Source organism: Macrotis lagotis, chromosome X (assembly GCF_037893015.1).
Source record: "Macrotis lagotis isolate mMagLag1 chromosome X, bilby.v1.9.chrom.fasta, whole genome shotgun sequence".
NCBI classification, from domain to species: Eukaryota; Metazoa; Chordata; class Mammalia; order Peramelemorphia; family Peramelidae; genus Macrotis; species Macrotis lagotis.
The window spans coordinates 602,009,386-602,027,955 of record NC_133666.1 but is presented as its reverse complement, the minus strand read 5'-3'; the positions used below and the strand labels follow the sequence as shown (position 1 = coordinate 602,027,955).

The 18,570-nt window shown below is 37.3% G+C and overlaps 1 protein-coding gene and 2 pseudogenes across 1 annotated transcript in view; all 3 read left to right on the top strand.

The window, feature by feature from the left end:
- The window catches only part of ZFAT (zinc finger and AT-hook domain containing), a 284,095-nt gene that overhangs the window by 183,947 nt on the left and 81,578 nt on the right, over positions 1–18,570 (top strand). The gene's annotated exons all lie outside the window — the stretch shown is intronic.
- Positions 4,907–6,977, top strand: LOC141499795 (DNA endonuclease RBBP8 pseudogene; annotated as a pseudogene).
- On the top strand, positions 6,561–7,645 carry LOC141496930 (DNA endonuclease RBBP8 pseudogene; annotated as a pseudogene).

Here is an 18,570-nt window from a genome sequence, read left to right as displayed (position 1 = left end):
ATCTCAGTACAATAAAAGGCTTTCTGCAATGCTCCACTGCTTTTTATGCAATGTCATAAGTTAAATAAGTGCCTCAGTTTAGCTGTAAAAGAGCACTAAAATTAAGAGTCCTGATGCTTTCTTGATTTTTTTCCACTGTTGTATAGTTCTTAGGGTGACTTTGTACCAGCTTGCATTTTATAAAATTGATGGCTAGCTTGGAACTAATGAAAAACTTCCATCTTCCTGTCGTGGTTTTTTTGGCTTTAGAACTAAGTCATAAATCCTAGAGATGTCCAACCAGCAAGGGCCTCAGGGAAGCACTTGCATAATCCAGAGTCTTTATATCTATGTAACTTGATTTAAGTTTGACAATGCCAGAGTTGTAGTTAATATTTTGGGGGGAATGTGTCACAGAGTTCTTAAAGGAACCAACTATTACTATATTCTTTTTTTGGTGTTTCAGATCATGGAAGACGTAATTGAGGCAATGAATGAATAAATAGCATTTTATAAACACTTTGTGCCAATTACTATGCTAACTTCCATTCCATATACACAAATCCAAAAGGGAGTCAGTCTCTGCATTCACAAAGCTTATTTTTTAGGGAATATATTTCCTTAAGGCCAGGCCTCCTACATTGATTTGCCCCTAATGGTTCTATGGTACTCTTGAAGATTTGAGGATATCTCTTACTGCCATTTGCTCAAGCCCTTACTAGCTATGTTCCACCCACATGTACTTGTGATATTTAAAAAGTCTGAGAGACAAAAATCTCTGGGTAATGAGTCATTTTATTAATAATGCTAGCATTTTAATAAAAGAGATCAGTGACATGATTGAATATCAAAGACCATCATGACTGTGGGTTCTTATATGCCCTTGGAAGAAGGATTTTTCCAGAGAGAGACAATCAACTCCATTTGGTTTACAATTAAGAAAAGAATGAATATTACGATGAGAAGTTAGTTCACTACAATGAGGGACAAAGAGTAACATGTTCCTCTTGGACAGAAATACTACATACAAACCACCCCCAGCCTAGGGCAATCTAGACAAAGAATCTGTATTTCCCCACTCAAGCCTGAATAAAAGACAGTGGTTCTTGAGTTTCATCTTAGATTAGAAGTTTTATCTAGTTTGGTGGAAGTATCAGTATACAGAATTAAACCTGTCTTCCATCAGCCCTGTTCCTGAGAAATTGGACAAGGAAATAGTACGGGGGGGGGGGGGAGCTTGGGTCTCCCTAGTTTTCTTAATTGACTATTAATATGAGAGAGAAATAATTTCTGTCATATATAGGTTCTGTTTAATCATTTAACACTGAGTAGTTTTTCAAAGTCATAATTATTTCAAATTCATAACAACAATACATACATTTTCCCATATTTTCCCATTACATACCAACCTTGGTCTCTAGGGGAACAGATTCAAATTTTGCTCAGTTCATACATAGCTTTGATTCTACCAAGTTCATGTCTCAGTGCAGCAGTCCTGTCTACTCCACTGGCCTGGATCCAGAAGGCCACTTCTGAAAATTCAGACTAACACTGGGATGTCAAGATGTCCTTTTGAATTGATGAAGTCAGAAGCTCCATCCAGAGGCTAGGTGGTATAGTGGATAGAAGGCTGGATCTGGAGTCTAAAAGAGCTGTGTTCCAATTTTAACCTCCAATGCTTAGAATTTATGTGATCCTGGGCACATAACCTTTGTTTCAGTTTTCTCATTTGTATAATAGGATAACAGTAAGTTGTGAGAATAAAATGGGCAATTTGTAAAGTATTTTAAATGCCAGTTATTATTGCTACATAAATGCCAGTTATTGTTAATTTAATAAACACTTATTAAGTGCCTACTGTGTGCCAGTCACTGTGCTAAGTCCTGGGAATATGAAAAGAGGTAAAAGACAGTCCTTACCCTCAAGGAGTTTAGAATTTTTTAAATGGGGGACAAAATGAAAGCAAACATATATATATTTTATATATATATATTTACAAAATAAGCTATAAATGGGATACCATATAGGGAGGGAAGAAGGCTTGAGGAAGGCTTTCTAGTTGTGTCTTTAGTTGTGTCTTAAATGAAATAAGAAAAGTCAGTAGTCCAAGTGGAAGAGGGAGAACATTCCAGGCATGGGGTGGGGGGAGAGGTTGAATAGGGAGCCAGAGATGGAGTGTCTTGTTTATGGAGCAGCAAGGAGACAGGGTCACTGGAAGGGAGTAAAATGCAAGAATATTGAAAAAGTAGGAAGAGGGTAGATTATAAAAGATTTTGAATGCCAAATAGAGCTATCAAAGTTTATTGAGTAGAATTGACATAGTCAGACCTCTGCTTAATGACTGAATGGAGGATGAATGGAAAATAAATTTAGATGCCAAAGATCAAAGTTTTTTGAGATCATATGACCTTAGATCATGGTCCCCCAGCTGGTCTCAAGAGACAAAGGATTCATTGAACTTTCTCTAAGAACATAGGTCAGAAAATGGCTCAAAAGCATAAGCAATGCCTCCTCAGTCATTTCAAAGAGCCTTCTCTTCACCCAGCCAGAACCAGCTACATAGAGTAGACCATCTCCACATTTCCACTGTCTCTCAAGGTCTTTCTTAGCCTCAGTTCTTCCAGAAGTGGACTTTCTAACTTCTCTTCATGGGAAAGTTATGGCTGATGGAATTCTGAACATATACCAGACCATTTTTATAGATTCTTTTAAAAACATCTTTTCTCCCATTGCATGTTAAAACAATTTGTAACATATTAAGTTTTGAGTTTTAGATTCCATCTATCCCTCCCTCCTCCCCTTGCCCTTTCTTGAAGCAGTAAGCAATCTGATATATATTATACAATTGTAAAACATTTTCCCATATTCATTTTGTAAAGGAAGACTCATAAAACAAAAAAGGAAAGAAAAGTGAAAAAAATAGTACGCTTCAGTTTGTATTCAGAAATATCAGTTCTTTCTCTGAAAGCAGATAGCATGTTTCATCAACATAGTTACATATGTTGGGACAACATTATAACTTCTCTCCCTAACACTTGCTCACCTTCACCTTTTCTAACCTCCCCACCCTTCCAAAAAAAAAGTAGTGGATAGAGAAGACAAAAATGGTAGGTAAAGCAAGAACAATCATTTAAATCACCCTTTCAGAGTTAAGAGTTCTCAAAGAAAGAGTTAAGGAAAGCAGAGGGAGAGAGTAGTAGGGTTTAAAAGGGGTAGAATGATGATGAGGATACAGTTGCAAGGTCAGTGGCCTGAGTTCTTTCAGGCATGGTCTAGAGTACCTAAATTCAAATTTTGACTCTGCTATATACTATATACATTTATAGCCTTTGGCAAATATATGATCCTTCTAACTTTCAGCCTTCTTTACTTTTAAATAAGATAGCCCTACATTATGTGCCTTACAGTATTACCGTAAGGAAAAGTACTTTGTTAAACATTAAGATTTTATGGAAACGAAAGTTTTTGTTAGATCATGGTCTTCTATAATCAGGAGTTATCCTGTTTTAGTTGTTATTCAATCCTATAATTTTAACTATGTTGATGAAAAATAAAACTTGGAGCTAGTTTTATATCCCTTTGAATGACTTAAAACACTTTTTAAATACTAGTTGTCCCAAATAGCTTAGTTTGATTTTTTAGCTTTAAGAATTTTAACAAGCTTTTAATAAGTTAAAAACTACACTAACCCTTTTGGGATACCTTTGTATGCCTATTTTTCCTTTTATTTTTCATTGTTAAATAAACATGGACCGATAGAATGACAGACAGCATCTCAAAAAGTAGAAGGGTCTTAATATATATTCAGTCTAACCTTAATCCAAACAGAGACCTAACTCTTTAGACATCCCCTTCACAAAGTCATCTCACTCCAAGAACTCTAGGGAAGAATATATTACTTCCTAAAGCAACCCCTTTCACTTGGGATACCTCAAATTTTCTTCAAATCTAAATCTGTCTCCCTGAACCTTTCATTTTTGAGTCCAAGCAGTACAAATTTTATCCCTTTCACATGAAAGCCCTTTAAATACTGGAAGACAGCTGTTATATCCCTTGTTTCTCCCATTTAAAACACCCTCCTTTCTTCACTTCTTAGTGGATGAGCTCATTCCCTCATCTTTACAAGGTTCACAGAATCAGTTTCTGAACTGGAAAGGGCTTCGGGGTCCCTACCTGGCCCACCCAAACCTGACAACTGACAAAAATCATCCGGCCTGTCCTTGAAGACTTTCACTGAAGGAAAACCATGATCTCCTTGGTCTGCCATCCTGGGAAACCCCTGGCCCGGCTACCCTGCCCTGGCCTGACTCCCTGGGCCCTGGTCTGGCTCCCTGGCCCTGGCCCCGGCTCCCTGGCCCTGGCCCTGGCCCCGGCTCCCAGGCCCTGGCCCCGTCCCGGCTCCCTGGCCCTGGCCCGGCTCCCCAGCCCTGTGCTACCCTCCCGGCTTTTCCTTTCTTTGTTCTAGATCGTCGGATCTCGGCTTAGGCTGGTACAGCCCGTCACGCTGCACTGGAAGCTACTTTCCAGGTTGATAGGAGCCATTGCGGACTAATTTTTGCACCAACCTAGTCCCCTTGATGTCGACTTTCGTTAACTTTTATTTAAAAAAAAGCCCCCAAACCCGAAATGTTGATATTGGATATATGGGTGACCAGAGCCCGGGGACCAGCCCCTCTCTTCATAAACCTTAAGAAACCTTTCCCCCCTCCTTCCCCTCATCTCCCCAGGACCCCAGGGTCGAGGTTCCTCTGACCCCTGGGGGCGGGGGGGGCAGTGAAAAGAGCCAACACCTCACTTCAGCCCCCCCGGACCGCTGCTCAGTTCCGCAAAGCCCCCCGAGATCTCTGCGAGGAGTCCAGCCGCCTCGTGTTCCCTGCCCCCCCACCCCCAGCCCTTGGGTTCCCCATGCCTAGAGTTCCCTCGACTTCCGGTCAGGCGGTGAGAGCCCCCCTCCCCCTCCTCCCTACCTGCGCTCAGGTGGGCAGCCCAACTGTCTTCCCAGGGACAAGTTCACAAAGTGCCAGCAAGACGGCAGGGTGAGCAGAGGACACCGGCTCAGGAAGATTGGGACCAGGGAAAGCAAGATGAACGTCCCTGCCAGCAGCTGCAGCAGTCCCGGTTCTGCAGGAGCAGACAGCGATTCTAAAGATCTCCAGGCAAAAGTGGAGGAGTGTCAGGACAAAGAAATACAAGCCTTGCAGATCAAAATACACACGCTGGAAAGGGGTCGGAATTTAGATGCGCAAAGATTGGAAAAGTGTTTTGTGTTTTTTGGAGCCAGAATTCAACAGCTAAGAGAGCAACAGAAAATCCTTCACGACTTCATTAGAGTTTTGGAAGATCGCTTAAGAGCAGGGTTATGTGACCGTTGTGCAGCTACTGAAGAAGACATGAGGAAGCAACAGCAGGAGTTTGACCATATCCAGCAACAAAATCTTAACCTTATCACTGAACTTAAGAATCATAAAAATGCCTTACAAGAAGAAAACAAAAAACTTTTAGAACAACTGCAGAAAATTGAGAAGAAACATCATTAAAGCATCAGAACCTGAAGCAGAAGCTGTCCCCGATTCACCTATGTTGACTTTCCTCATTTCCTGGACTACACACTGTGAAGAAAGAAGGAAAACCTACATGTCTGCCATGTAAAGCGAACACATACTCTTTGTACAAATGAATTAGCAAAAGGTCTAAAATCTTCTACTCAACTGCAGAAAAATCATTATGAAAGTAAAATTCTTATGGCAAATACTTGTGATCAAACATTATCACCTCTGCCCAATATCCAAGATACCTGTAGTTATCCTAATGAGAAATCATTTTTTAACTTAGCTGTCATTGTTGCTGAAACACTTGGAATTGGTATCCCAGAAGAATCTGACTCAAAGTGCTTTGAGTCTTCCCAATGAAGAACTGCTCCAAGCAAGAGAGACAAAGAAACAACCCTTTCAGGAATCCACAAAAAAAGTAAGGAAGATGGTTTAAGATTTTCAGATTCTTCTTTGGGGATGTTACCAGAAATTGACTGGACTGCTTGGTCAACTGCTCCTGTTTGGGGGTGGGGAGGGACTGCTTCTAAGATGAAAAATGGCTTAGGGTTAAATAATAAGTTTGTCCCCTTTTAGTGTCTGGGAAAAGTCCCATCTCAAAACAAATCCCCCCAGTAATGCTTCTTATTCTAGACCATAGAAACCTAGCTCAAAATCTGAAGATACCAGCTTTATCTTAATTCTCAAGCAAGTCATTATTATTTATCATTCTTCCATTAAGCAGATACTTGTGAGAAAGAAGGTAAATGAATCAATAAGTAAACAAGTTTAAACTGACAATCCAAAAGATGAAACTACTGAAAAAAAATGATCTTTTTGTGTCATTGAAACCATAGGAAGACAGAGGAGCTGAAGGAAGATGAGTGAAAAAGAAAGTGAACACTGTTCCCAAATCTCTTTTGATAAAGAAACTGCTTTTCCTTTCCAAGGAGATAATTCATATTTCTATCAATGGAGATTCTATAATGGATAATCCCCTGGATCTATCTGTTAGATTTTCAACTATCCACCTTCAAGAAAAAAGCCAAGGAAATGAGGTTTGTAAAAACTGATTTAGGCAAATAGCTTTTCACGATACTTGGAAATCCATTCCAAAGGCTCCTCTTGTAGGACAAATTTTAAGTGGGACCTACATTATAGGCAGAGAGTAGCAAGAGGACCCCAGTTTCCAGGAATATATCTTCCTGTCTCACAATAAATCATCCCCAAAGTTAAAAAAAATACAACTACAAATAAAAGAAGAAGAAAAATCCTGCTTTCAGAATTCCTCTACTTCCACATAAGTCTGGATTTAGAGTGTCTTTTTGATGGCATGAAGGTTACTAGTGATTGAACCAATGAAAATGAAAAGCATGTTGTAACTTGGAGATTGTGGACTTGCCTCAGTTCTTCAGCTAAATTCTTGCACAGTAACTAAAACACAAGTTCTCCAGGATTAAAAAGATAAATCATTCTTAGAAAATATCCAATGGAGTATAGATCCAATTGCAGATGTTTACAATAAAATGGATATTATTATATTAGATAAATGGACATGGACTGTATATTTATTAGTGAAACTGTGCTTCTTAAAATCAAGAAGCCAGAGACGGGAGAGGAAAGTTGAAATCGAGAAAGAAAAGTGAATGATAGCTTATCTGAATTGTTTGATCAGGCAACATGTTAAGAATACAAATCTTGTTTGGCAGATAGTTCTCCACTCTGTGAGCCAGAAGAAAATCTCCCAAGTAAAAAATGAAGAATTATAGTTGCTGCAAAGAAATTAAACAGTCATGAAGATATGATCAAAACCTGATAAAGTCAAAACAAAAAGCATTTGTGGAACCTTAATTTAAAGATGTTGAAAGAAAAAAAATACATTGTAAAATTTCCCTTACATTGAGGAAAAAAGAGGAGAAAATTGTTCATACATACATGCCAAAAAAGTGTAATTTAATACAAAAATATCTCAGAAGAAAGTGAAAAGAAACCAGCCTCTTAATTCAAGACACCATTTACACAATATTCCTCCTAACATACCCAAAAACTTCTGGGAAGTTGGATTTCCTTCAACTCAAACTTGTGAAAAAGATGACAGTCTTACAATGCAATATATCCAGAAATATTATTTAAAATAATTTTAAATACATTTATTGTGGTTATGCATTTTTTGTGATTGCACACTTTTGAAACAATGAGGTGCTTTCATTTTGCACTTTGTAACTTAAAGGGGTAGATTTTATCCTGTTTTATGTAATATCTAAATATAATAAAAATTGTGATAATTTCAAAAAACTATGTAGTTAGAATTTTTAAATTAATTGCCATACTGTTAATTCACATTGATCCTAATGTCCACCAAAATTTTCATGTCTTTTTCATGTTCAACTGTCATCTATCCTGAATTTTTAGTTAATTTTTTTGAACCTAGATAAAGGATTGTTTTATCTTTGCAAAGATTCAGCTAATTGGATTTGCCTCATAGCTCTAGTCTTTTGAAATACTTTTGTGTCCTGACAGTCCTATATAAAAGAATCAGCTCTCCCTCCTAACTTCATGACTATTCCAAATTTGATAATGATATCCCTTTTTTTGTCCAATTCATTGATAAAAATGTTTGATAGCATAGATTAAAGGACATTTGAAATTCTTTTTGAGAAGAATGCTACCCTAATTTTACACTTAGCTGGCATGGATATTACTGTAATCAAGACCAATTATGAAGTTGAGCCAAAAAGATACTAGAATTAGTTGGAACATACAGATATTGTGGGATGTTCCACTAAATCCCTAGAGAAAGCTCCTTTAACCTTTATCCCCATTAAATTTTAAAATAATACAAAAAGTAATTCAAGTTAAGTCACTCAATAAAAATTTATTAGGTATCTGTTTTCAGAATTCATTTTTTTAATCACTAGTTTGGGAAATTTATTAGGTATCTTATGTTTTCAAAGTTAAAATTTTTTTATCACTAACTAGTTTGGGAAGTAGTTATCCCTGGGGATTAGTTTTCCTGAAGATGACTAATTAGGAATTTTTTTCTAGTCCCTTAATAGTTTCTAGTAAAATGGTCTGCAGGGGACTGTATTAACAGGCATATCATTTTGGAAAGTTAAAGGAAGTTGATCCTCAACAATCTGGCTATAGTGGAATATGGTGTTTTGCACTATCATTATTAGCATAAATCATTTTGGGAAAGCATCAGTGGAAATAGCTCATGAATCTTAAATCCCAGAGATGTACCGATAATTTAAAATATAGCATTCAGTTGATTGCTTTGTGATGTAACAAATTAAAAATGTTAAATTCTGTCACCTCCTAAATGTTATAATACCATTAATCTTTCAACAGTCACTCTTCCCCTTCGCCATGGAATATAACCAACAACTTGAACAAAAAGATCAATTAACCATTTGTAACTTAGTGAATTCGCATCATTCTGGAACTAGAAACATTGCATCAACTATTCAAATATACATTCATTCTCAAGTTTTGATTTCATGTGGTCCTCATTCCCATCATTGTCAGACTATCACAACTTGAACACAGGATACCATCTGGGTATTTTAATGTTCTATAAAACTCTTAAGAGAGAAAATCAAGTGATACATATTGGACCTCTCTACCTTTGAAGGCCTTGTAACTTGCAGAGCTATGGGAGTTCTTAATCAAATGAGCTTGCTTTTAAAACCTAATTTCAATTATAGACTAATTCACATCTCTACATAGTGATCTTATTAAAAATATTCATCATGACCCCTGAAATATGAAGTCACCATATTATGTCTCATGATAGTATTATTTCTTTTTTGCCTTTGGGTACAGACAAAAACCAATTCCTTCATCTACTTTGTCTCTCCAAAGAGACTATTTGAGTTCCTTTGATTTTATATAATAACAGCAAAAATATATATTTATATAGCACTTATATAGTTTTCAAATTGCTATACATATGTTGCCTAATTTTATCCTCACAATAACTCTGGGAGGTAGTGTTATCCCCATTTTTACAAATGAAAAAGCAGACAAAGCAAAGTTAAGTGACTTAGTTGGGTCACACAGCTAATGAGTATTGAGGATGCAGGGAGACCATGACAGGCTGTTGGAAAATGAGAAGTGGGCAAAGAAACAGGAAAATATCTGAGAAAAGTTGAGGAAATAGCATCAATTTGATCTGTCAAATAGGAGGAGAGTGAAGAGTTGAGGGTGACCCCATATTGCAAATCAAGAAGTTAGGAGGATGGATCAGTTTGGAAAGAATTATATCAACTTATGTTTTTAGCATTATCTATGTGGTATCCAAGTAGAGATGGCTAAGGCCACCCAGGCTACCTTCTCTTCATCTTTCATTACTAGATTCCTTCCTTCATACTCCATCATAAGTTCCTTGAGAGCACAGACTATCTTTTCCATGTTAATATCTACCTGCTTGGTATATATTAAATGCTTAATAAATGTTCATTGACTGAGCAGGCAGAGACTGAAACCTTTCCCCAAAATAGTTGTCAGCTCACATCTTCACAAGGGTTGGGTCCCTGAATGATGGAATGAAAATTGGGCCAATAGTCTGGGAGGTGAGAAGGGGGCACTCTTATTCCCATTACTTTTGGGAATCAGGTTCTGAGACATCTCCATTGAGGTTTATGGGGGAGGGAGTGGTGATAGCTAGGCTTTGATTTGCTTGGACCATATCACTTATCTTTCCTAGAGAGTACCTGTTGTTTTAACTAGATTGGCTTGATTACTTTGCTATTTACAGTTAGAATGGCTGAACCCCTTTTCAGGGGATTAGTGTCCAGCCAGGCCTAACCTCTCTCTGCTTTAGCTTCCTCAAATTACCTCTTGACAATTGTGAAGATCAAATAAGATGATAATGTTTAAACTACTTGTCATGCTATCTGGCACTTAATAACTTTATTTTTTCTTTTTGGACTGATCTATACTTTCATTGCAATTGATTGGCACTTGGTGTTATTGGAGGCAAGAATAGTGGGTCAGTTTTCCACCACTGTTGCTCCCCTCCAGGAAGCCTATGGCAATTGGGCTAGAAGCAGCGTAAGAGATATGTGGGGAAGTATTCATGTGTGAGCTCTTGGATCTGAAAGAGGTGGTAGCGGTGGTATTTGACTGATTGGCACATTTTTCTTCCCTCTTCCTTAGGGAATCATGCTAATGGTAATGGAATTCATGAAATAGGTTATCAAGATAGAGAGGCTAGAGAGAGTGTAGAGAGCTTCAAGGTACATTCATGCCCAGGGGCTAGAACATAAATGTGATGCTCTTATCCTGTTGGACAGCTCTCAGGATATTTCTCTCCTCAATCAGCTAAGCTCCTTGAAAAAGTCACATACAATCAGTGCCTCTACTTCCTTTCCCTGATTCTTCTCTAAAGCTCTAAAAATCTGACTTTCACCCTCCTCATTCTACAAAGGAGGCTCTATACCAGTGATCTCTTAATTGCTATATCTAATGAAACCTTCTCAATCCTCATTCTTCTCAGTCCTTCTGCAACATTTTATCTCTAATGATCATCTCCTTGTGCCTTAAATCCAGTCTCTAATCAGTCAATCATTTAGGATTTATTAAGTGCCTATTGTGTGCTGGTACTGTGATGAGTATACAGAAAAAGAAGGAAAAAAAATAGCTCCTATTTCTAAGGAAGTTATAGTCTAACAGGGGAGCTAAAAACAAATTTGAGACTTGAAGAGAGTTAGGAAAATCAAGGGGAAAAAATAAGGAGGGAGAGCAAAAGGAATGAGAATTAGCCAGAGAATGAGTGGGGCTGAGTTATGAAGTGTCTTGTCCAAGGAGCAGCAAAGATTTATGTGGGCCGAGGGAAGATGGGGTATAAGGTTTAAGAATTTCCAAAAAAAAAGAATTTTCACACTTCTGCTAATGAGCTAGGAATGCAAGAGGATTTTTTTTTATTTGTTTCTTGGGGTTATAGAGAACTTATACAGAAATGAATTTCTGAAGGGACAGATAAAATCTTATTTGATCCTGCGGTTACTAGAGAAACACTAGAATTTATTGAGTAGAGGGATGGTATGATCATCATCCCTTCACTTTAAGAAGGTCACTTTGGTGGCAAAATGAAGAATATATTTGAACTGAGAGATGCTTGGGCAGGTAGATGCAATAGTAAGTGGGTTGGGGATGGGGAGGGAGATAGAGTTTAGTTTTAGACATGTTGCGTTTGAGATGTCTAAAGGAAATTCAGTTCAAGATACCTAGTAGGCAATTTGAGATACAGGAGATTAGACTGATAAGTATATTTGAAAATCATTAGCAGAAGGGTGAAAACTGAATCCATATTAGTAGGATGAGATCATGTTAAATAGCACAGAAAGAGAAAAAAAGTTTCAAGATACAACCTCTTGGAATACTTACTATTATTGGGCATGACTTGAATAAAAATCCAGGAGACTAAGCAGGATCAATCAGTAAGAGAACTGGAAGAGAATAGTGTCCTGAAAATTTAGAAAACAGAGAAGAGAATACCAAGGAGAAGATGATCCACAGTATCAAAGCCCACAGAAAGGTCAAGAAAGATGAGGATTAAGAAAAAACACTCAATTTTAACATATCCCAAATTATACTCATTATATCTCTCACCACTCAACTCTACTCTTTTATGAGCTTTCCTTTTCATACTTGATATCTTCCTCCGATTTTTGTCTCTTCTCTGTTTCTCCTCTTTATATGTATAACAAATAGGCTAACTGGGGATGTCCACCAGTGTTGTTTTGTTTTGTTTTGTTTTTGGATTCTGGATTCTTTTCTGGATTCTCCCCTCTTTTCTCTCTAATTTATGACTTGGTTACCTCATGAGTTCTCAAGAGTTTAAATATTATTTCTATTCTATGATCTATCAAACCCTAACCTCTCTCCTGAATTGTTTCACATTATCAATTTTCTCTTGCACATCTTGAACTTAATGTTCCACAGGCATCTTAAACTCATTACATGCAAAATAGAACTCATAAAAGTCTTGTCTTCTGAACTTACCTTTTACTTTCCAAGTCACCACCATTTTCAGTCATACAAGTTTGAAAGCATGTTATTTTTCCTTTATCCTCTCACCCTACATATCTAATCAGTTTCCAGTAAAACCATTTTCTTTTCTTTACAACGTGACATACACCCCTTTTCTTCACTCACCTAGCCACCACCCTAATTCAGCCTCTTATCACCTTTTGTCTAGATTGTGATTGCCTTTCAGGTGGTTTCCCTGCTATTGGTCTTTCTAAACTCTAACCTTCAAAGTGATTTTTAAAGTTTAGCTCTGATCATGTCTTCCCCCACCCCCGCCTCAATAAACTCTAGTCATTCCCTTTTACTTCTAAGAGCAAATCTACACATGAAGCCATTTATAACCACATCCCTTCTTGCCTTTCCATTCTTAAAATTTATTCTCTTGTATTAATTTTATGAATGATCATGAACTACTTGCACTTCCTCACACATGATACTCTTATCTCCTATCTCCTTGCCTTTGCACTGGCTGTTCCCAATTGTCTCCCTCACAATCTTTACTTATTAAAAGTCCCTGGCCTTCTTAAAGACTCAAATCAAGAGCTCTCTGGTGCTCCCTCTGAGGTTGTCCTCCATTCTGTATTCATATTGGTTGTCCTGATTCTTTTTTAGAATACAAGCATCTTCTTGGAAGCAGCTGTTTTTTGCCTCTATCTGTATTTCCTGTACTTAACACAGTGCTTGTTTGATTGTGACAAAAAGTTTATAAAGGTAGAGATTCCACAGATGATTTTACTCTATTCCTATAGACCATTCAATTGATATTTTGCTCATTGATTAAACGAGAAGAAATTAAGAAATATATTTAAATTTTAGTTTGCTGTTAGTCATCTTTAATTGTGTTTTGTTTATTGCCTATTTCTTATAAATATTGAAGCAGAAGATTAATTTCCCTTTAATATTATTACATCTTGTCTTTTTGTCAAATTTATCCCTTGATATTGATACTTTTTTCCCCTTCCAGTTATGCAGAAATAGATTGACTCATTCTCATTCTGATTCAGTCAACATTTATTTAATACCAGCAAAGTGCAAGGAACAATGCTGGGTGCTGGGACTATAAAGTCAAAAATAATTTAGCATTGTCAGAGTCTGGACATAGATCCATTGGGAATGGGGATGTGGGGGGTGGGGAGACAAGATTCCTAAGGCAGTGTAAAGTACCAGTAGTAACAAATCTCCTCACTTCCATCCCAAGCAACATGTTTGAGAACAGAGAATGATTCTGGATTTACAGTCATGTCTCTGGTTTGTATCCTTACCTTGCTATTTAGTACCACCTGTGCTCCTAACTTTGGTTTCCCCATCTCTGAAGTGAGACAGCTGGGTTAATTTTTCCTGGCATTTCTTCCAGTTCCAGATAATGGGAATTAGGGAACTATCCCTTGAGTCTGGTAGAATTAGTGAGTTAACAAGCATTTAAAATTCTTTTTTTTTCTATTTCCTGATACTGAAGTCTAGGGGAAGGTAAGAGAACCAATTTCCAATGTTCTGCTGGACCAACCTCTGACTCTTCCATTCAGTGAGTCAGGGAGCATTTGGTGAAGACTTACCCTGTGTCAGATTATAGGCAAAGCACTGGGTATACAAAGAAATTAGAAAAACAGGTTCTGCCTTGGAGGAGCTCATAATCTAATGATGGAGATAACCTTCAGATGACTGTATATAAACATTATATACAGCATAAATAGGAAAGCATCAACAGAGAGAAGGCATTAGAATTCAGAGAACTGTTGCTTGTAGAAGGTGGTCTTGACAGAAATTAGGGAAGCCAGGAGGCAAAGATGGGAAATTCCAGGCATCAGGGACCTTGAGGGAAAATGCCCAGAATCAAGAGATGAACTGTGTAATAGCCTTGGGAATAGTGTCACTGAATCAAAGTACAGGAGGGTGGGGAGGTGTTGTGGAAAGATAAGGTTTTGAAGGACTTTGAATACCAAATAAGAGATTTTGCTTATCTTGCAGGTGATCCTTGGGAGTTGAGTATGGGGTGACTTGATTGAACCAAAGCTTTAGAAAAATCACTTGGTGACTGAACAAAAGGAAGGACTAGAGTCAGAAGGTGACTTGCAGCACACCTTCTAACCAGCAGACTATTGCTATAGTTGAGTCAGGAGGAGAGGAGACATATTCAAAAGATACTGCAAAGGGTCTTGTTAACAGATTAAATAATGGGAGAAAGAGAGTGAAGAGTTGAGAATGATGCCTTGTTTGAGAGAATGATGGACTGGAAGGTTGGTGAAATAGCTAAGTTTTCAGGGGAAGGAGGGAAGATTGAGGGGAAAAGTTAATGAGTTCAGTTTTTGACATGTTGAGTTTTAAATGTCTGCTGTATATCCACTTTATAGGTCACAAAGAGGTTATGTCTGGGTAGGTAGATTTGAGAATTACCATATTTTATTGAATCAAAAGGGCTCCCCAGTAATTTTCTCTGTTAGAGAGGACATGTCTTGAGCTGAATGGGCAGGGGAAAATGTTGAGAAATGTCTTAAAATTGTTTTCAGCATTGCTTTTCCTTTAGTATGGTGCTTTAGATACTAGTAATAATGGTCATATTTAGTTTACTTGTTGAAGAACTTTATATTTTTTAATTTTTATTTTAGGCAATGGGGTTAAGTGACTTGCCCAAGGTCACATAGCTAGGCAATTAAGTGTCTGAGGCTGTATTTGAACTCTCCTCCTGACTCCAGGACTGGTGCTGTGCCACCAGTCCATTATGTCACCGAGCTGCCTGCCCTCACTATACATTTTTCAAAAAACTTTCACAGTCATTACTTTTCCTTGTTATTATAACCTGACAAAGTGTATAAGGCAAATTTCTTTATCCTCATTTTACAGATGAGGATTGTTGTTAGTGTTTATCCTTTGTTCTCAGAGGACCAATGACATCAGAATAGTAATATCTTGACTTGCAAGTGAATTGGATTTAAGTGAGGTGGAGTTGTGCAAAGTCATCAGTTTCTCTCCTCGGGTCATCAGAGTCCTGTGGCAAGACATGAGTCCAGGACAGCTAAGCAATGACCCCCACAGATGAGACAATTGGGCCATGGAAGTGTTAACCTTAATCAAAGTTTTGTATCTAGTTAATGGGAACACTGAGACTACATACCAGATCCCTTGATTCCTCTATTGTTTTGTTCCAGTACACCGTGTTACCCCAATTACGATATCTAGATTTCACCCATGGAACACAAAAGCAGCAGAGGTTTCCATTTCATCTTCAGAAAGGCACCACTTTTCTTTCCGTTCGATGTTGCCTAGAGTGAATCTATAAAGGGACTCAAATTGTAGAGCTGATTGTATTCTTAAGAGGGAGAACAGTGGATCAGAGTGAGATCTCTATGGCAAAGCAGAGCTTGGGAATATGGTTACCTTTGAAGTCTTCTCTTGTGTGTGTGTCTGGGTCCATTTATGTTCTGTCTGTCTGTCCTTGGGGAACCCTATACAGTAGGCTTCGGACAAGCTGTTAGACATCACAAGGCCCAGAAAATACTTGTCACAATATCCGCAGCAGCTTTGACTTTCACAATAACTCCTGAAGACTTTTTTTTTCTCTTCTCTTAGGTGTTTCTGTGCCAGAAATCATGGAATTCATTTTAATTCAAGACCTTAAGATCTTAATATTATGGTCCTTTTGTTTGATATAGAGCAGAGTGACTAAATCAGAATGATATTGTACCACATGCAAGTTACATGACCCTTAAGCTCATATAGCCCATTCCATTACTCTTAAAAAGGAAATAACCTTACAGCAGAGATTTTTCTATGATATATTTCTCTACCCCAGTCATTGGCCCTCTTATTTTGAGTTGTGCCCAAATTATCTTGTGTTGAACAATCTTTTTGAGTTGGTTATCTCAGAGTAAGTGACCTTCAGTGTTCACCCAGATTCACTTGCATAGCATTCAGACATGCTTTTAGCCTGTCTTTTTTATTACTATAATGTATTGGTATCGAATTGCTGAACCGTAAAACTGAGGTTACAGATAACTTATTTATGGTACAGGAATGTACCCCCATATCATTGACTCTTCTTGTCCTTCTTAGTTCTAATGTTTTATGTCCTTTGGAAGGGAAGACTCTCATAAAGAGGCAAGTGTCTCCTTCTGGCTTCTAACAATTTGATATATTCATGGGACTATGAGGCTCTACTTTGTTGCATAAACAAAACTGTATATTGCCTTCTGAGCCTTTCCTATGGAACTATGCTAGCAAAGTAGTCTTTTCCACTTCACCATTTCAGGGGCATTATTCAGCTACAGGAATTATTTTTTTAAATTCATTCTTATTGTAATTGAAATTGCTTCCAACATTATATTCTTGGACACTATTTTTCTAAATTATTTGCAAACTCTGTCAGAACTCAAATTTAGACATTTTGTTTTAGTTCCTATATTAAATAGGCTATACCACTCAGAATCACCGAATGTAAGAGCTACAGTGGGCCTGGGAAGTAAGGAAAGAAATGACTTATTCTAGGATGCTCAAATTATAAGTGGCCAAATCAGAATTTGATCCCAATTTTTGCATTGGGACATTTGACAAGGGAAAGATTAGAACAAGTACTAATATTTGTGAAATTCTAATTTTCAAAGATTTAATATTCATAGAATTTTTTCTCAGCTTTTCTCACCACACTCACAATTCTGTTGGGTCTGTCTAGTTCCTTATGAAAAATTGTTTGTCACTGGAATAGCTTAGTAAATTTCTGCAAGGAATCTTTACACATTTTTTTTTGTTAAGGAGACAAAAAGACTGCATATTTAATCATTCTGTGACTAATGCTGGCTCATACCCAAACATATCCTGGCATTCAAGGCCTTCCACCATTGTTTAATACTAGCCTGTCTTTCTAACCTATTTTCTTTTATGTACACTATTATTCAGCCAGATTGGAACAAAGCAGGCTGTACTGATCTTACACATTTATATTCTGTTATTTTTCATTGGTGTCCCATTCTTTGTGATCCTATTTAGGTTACAAAGATCCTGGAGGGGTTTGCATTTTCCTTTTCCAACTTATTTATAGATGAGGAAACTAAGGCAAACAGGGTTAAATGACTTGCCTATCTGTCTGAGGTTAGATTTGAACTCATGAAGATGAGTCTTTCTGAATCCAGGTCTGGTACTCTATACACTACGTCACTTAACTGTCCCGTTATAGTCTGTACTGTCATCTTCTAAGGAGAATCATATTTATAGCATTCCTAGCCTATGTTGTCCCACTTTTACATCACTGATAATGTTTTAACTGTCCTCTAATAATGTTTTAAAATAGTTTTCTGTGTATTTGATCATGTGCTGCATCCTTCTCATATTCTCTATATAAAGGTCCAGAATCCCAAATCTCCTTATTCTCTTAATTATGAAGTGTGTGCTTAACTGCTACCCCATCTTATTTCCAAAAAAAGAGAGAACCATGTATTTAAAGTCTGAAGAGAACAAAACAAAAACCAAAACTCTCATTCATTTATGTATTTGTTTCTGAACTCTGAATCAGATTATCATTAAAATGACTTCCACTTTACCACATGGATACTCAAAGATACTGGAGAATAGCCTTAATCATTATGACAGCTGATATTGGGAAAGCACCATGGTTCTTTTTTGTTCATTGTCTTTGACCTGGGGCAACTTACTCACTTCTGGGAACCTCAATTTCCTTATCTATAAAGTGAAAATAATACTTGTATTACTTACTTGAAAAGATTGTTTTATACTTTTTTAACCCTAAAAATACGGATTATTTTCAGTGTCATTGACACAGAAGTAGAAAAAGGTTGGTCTTGGAGATTTGGATTTGAGTATAGCCCATTAGGTGCTTACTAAACATATGATAACTGACATTCTGTTAAACCATAGGAAGCTGCCAAATACCATAGAGTGCTGAAATTTAGCCTCAAATCTAACCATGTGACTTTTCACTTAACTTCTCTCTGACTCCGTTTCCACATCTGTAAATCTGGGATCATACTACCAAGGGTTGTTTTGTAGGTCACATGAAATAATATTTGTAAAGTTTTTTGCA